We start from the raw sequence: 3,640 nt of genomic DNA, 5'->3' as shown, positions 1-3,640 counted from the left end.
AGATTGAATCTTTAAAAAGAAGTGAGCGTTATGAGTTAAACCTATCCGAGTTCCCTATGACGTCCCGAATAGTGTTTTAACGCGTAAGGATTGAATCTTTGTATGAAATTACCTCAATAGAGGTACTTATTATGTCACTAGACCTTTTTAATGTATAAAGGTTCAAGCTTTGAAAGAAAATGAGAGTTTTGAGTTAAACATATTCGAGTTCCCTGCGACGTCTCGAAGAGTGTTTTAAAGAGTAAATATTGAATCTTTGAATGAAATTACCTCAATCAAGGTACCTATTATGTCACTAGACCTTTTTAATGTATAAAGATTGAATATTTGTAAAGAACTACGAGTTTTGAGTTAAAGTTATTTGAGTTCCCTTTGACGTCACGAAGCGTGTTTTAATGAATAAAGATTGAATCTTTGAACGAAATTATCTCAATCAATGTACCTATTATGTCAGTAGACCTTTTTAATGTATAAAGATGGAATCTTTGAAAAAAATGAGAGTATTGAGTTTAACTTATTCGAGTTACCTATGAAGTCGCGAAGAGTGTTTTAATGACCAAAGATTGAATCTTCGAATGAAGATTCCTCAATACAGGAACCTGTTATGTTACTAGATCTTTTTGATGTATAAAGATTGAATCTTTGAAAGAAAATTAGAGTTTTGAGTTAAACTTATTCGAGTTCCTTTTGACATCTCGAAGAGTGTTTTAATGAATAAAGATTGAATCTTTGAATGAAATTACTCAATCGAGGTACCTATTAAGTCACTAGAAATTTTGATTGTATAAAGATTGAATCTTTGAAAAGAAATGAGAGTTTTGAGTTAAAGCTATTCGAGTTCCCTTTGACGTCACGAAGAGTGTTTTAATGAGTAAAGATTGAATCTTTGAATGAAATTACCTCAATCAAGGTACCTATTCTACCACTAGACCTTTGTAATGTATAAAGATTGAATCTTTGAAAGAAAATGAGTGTTTTGAGTTTAACTTATTCGAGTTACCTATGAAATCGCGAAGAGTGTTTTAATGACTGAAGATTGAATCTTTGAATGAAAAATACCACAATAAAGGTACCAATTCTGTTACTAGACCTTTCCAATGTATAAAGATTGAATCTTTGAAAGAAAATGAGATTTTTGGGTTAAACTTATTCGAGTTCCGTGTAACGTCCCGAAGAGTGTCTTAATGAGTAAAGATTGAATCATTGAATGAAATTACCTCAATCAAGGTAGCTATTACATCACTAGACCTTTTTAATTTATAAAGATTGACGTTTTGAAAAGAAATGAGTGTTTCGAGTTAAAGTTATTCAAGTTCCCTTTGACGTCACGAAGAGTGTTTTAATGAGTAAAGATTGAATCTTTGAATGAAATTACCTCAATCAAGGTACCTATTCTGTCACTAAACCTTTTTAATGTATAAGGATTGAATCTTTGAAAGAACATGAGAGTTTTGAGCTCAACTTATTCGAGTTACCTATGAAGTTGCGAAGAGTGTTTTAATGACTAAAGATTGAATCTTTGAATGAAAATACCTCAATAAAGGTACTTATTTTGTTAGTAGACCTTTTTTAATGTATAAAGACTGTATCTTTGAAAGAAAATGAGAGTTTTGAGTTAAACTTATTCACGTTCCCTGTAACGTCCCAAAGAGTGTTTTAATGAGTAAATATTGAATCTTTGAATGTAATTACCTCAATCAAGGTAGCTGTTATGTCACCAGACCTTTTTAATGTACAAAGATTGAATCTTGGAAAGAAAGTGAGAGTTTTGAGTTTAACTTATTCGAGTTACCTATGAAGTCGCGAAGAGTGTTTTAATGAATAAAGATTGAATCTTTGAATGAAAACACCTCAATAAAGGTACCTATTATGTTACTAGACCTTTTTAATGTCTAAAGATTGAATCTTTGGAATAAAATGATAGTCTCGAGTTCAACTTATTCGATTTACCTATGAAGTCGTGAACAGTGTTTTAATGACTAAATAATGAATCTTTGAATGAAAATACCTTAGTAAAGGTACCTATTATGTTACAAGACCTTTTTAAGGTATAAAGATTGAATCTTGGAAAGAAAATGACTGTTTTGAGTTAAACTTATTCGAGTTCCCTATGACATCCCGAAGAGTATTTCAACGAGTAAAGCTTGAATCTTTGATTGAAATTACTTGAATCAAGGGACTTATTTTGTCCCCTGGACCTTTTATATATAAAGATTGAATCTTTAAAAAGAAGTGAGCGTTATGAGTTAAACCTATCCGAGTTCCCTATGACGTCCCGAATAGTGTTTTAACGCGTAAGGATTGAATCTTTGTATGAAATTACCTCAATAGAGGTACTTATTATGTCACTAGACCTTTTTAATGTATAAAGGTTCAAGCTTTGAAAGAAAATGAGAGTTTTGAGTTAAACATATTCGAGTTCCCTGCGACGTCTCGAAGAGTGTTTTAAAGAGTAAATATTGAATCTTTGAATGAAATTACCTCAATTAAGGTACCTATTATGTCACTAGACCTTTTTAATGTATAAAGATTGAATATTTGTAAAGAACTACGAGTTTTGAGTTAAAGTTATTTGAGTTCCCTTTGACGTCACGAAGCGTGTTTTAATGGGTAAAGATTGAATCTTTGAACGAAATTATCTCAATCAATGTACCTATTATGTCAGTAGACCTTTTTAATGTATAAAGATGGAATCTTTGAAAAAAATGAGAGTATTGAGTTTAACTTATTCGAGTTACCTATGAAGTCGCGAAGAGTGTTTTAATGACCAAAGATTGAATCTTCGAATGAAGATTCCTCAATACAGGAACCTGTTATGTTACTAGATCTTTTTGATGTATAAAGATTGAATCTTTGAAAGAAAATTAGAGTTTTGAGTTAAACTTATTCGAGTTCCTTTTGACATCTCGAAGAGTGTTTTAATGAATAAAGATTGAATCTTTGAATGAAATTACCTCAATCGAGGTACCTATTAAGTCACTAGAAATTTTGATTGTATAAAGATTGACTCTTTGAAAAGAAATGAGAGTTTTGAGTTAAAGCTATTCGAGTTCCCTTTGACGTCACGAAGAGTGTTTTAATGAGTAAAGATTGAATCTTTGAATGAAATTACCTCAATCAAGGTACCTATTCTACCACTAGACCTTTGTAATGTATAAAGATTGAATCTTTGAAAGAAAATGAGTGTTTTGAGTTTAACTTATTCGAGTTACCTATGAAATCGCGAAGAGTGTTTTAATGACTGAAGATTGAATCTTTGAATGAAAAATACCACAATAAAGGTACCAATTCTGTTACTAGACCTTTCCAATGTATAAAGATTGAATCTTTGAAAGAAAATGAGATTTTTGGGTTAAACTTATTCGAGTTCCGTGTAACGTCCCGAAGAGTGTCTTAATGAGTAAAGATTGAATCATTGAATGAAATTACCTCAATCAAGGTAGCTATTACATCACTAGACCTTTTTAATTTATAAAGATTGACGTTTTGAAAAGAAATGAGTGTTTCGAGTTAAAGTTATTCAAGTTCCCTTTGACATCACGAAGAGTGTTTTAATGAGTAAAGATTGAATATTTGAATGAAATTACCTCAATCAAGGTACCTATTCTGTCACTAAACCTTTTTAATGTATAAGGATTGA

This window comes from Cornus florida, unplaced genomic scaffold (genome assembly GCF_030987335.1).
Source record: "Cornus florida cultivar Cherokee Brave unplaced genomic scaffold, ASM3098733v1 CherokeeBrave_3.0.0_Hap2_scaffold_6, whole genome shotgun sequence".
NCBI classification, from domain to species: Eukaryota; Viridiplantae; Streptophyta; class Magnoliopsida; order Cornales; family Cornaceae; genus Cornus; species Cornus florida.
This window is presented reverse-complemented; position numbering follows the sequence as displayed.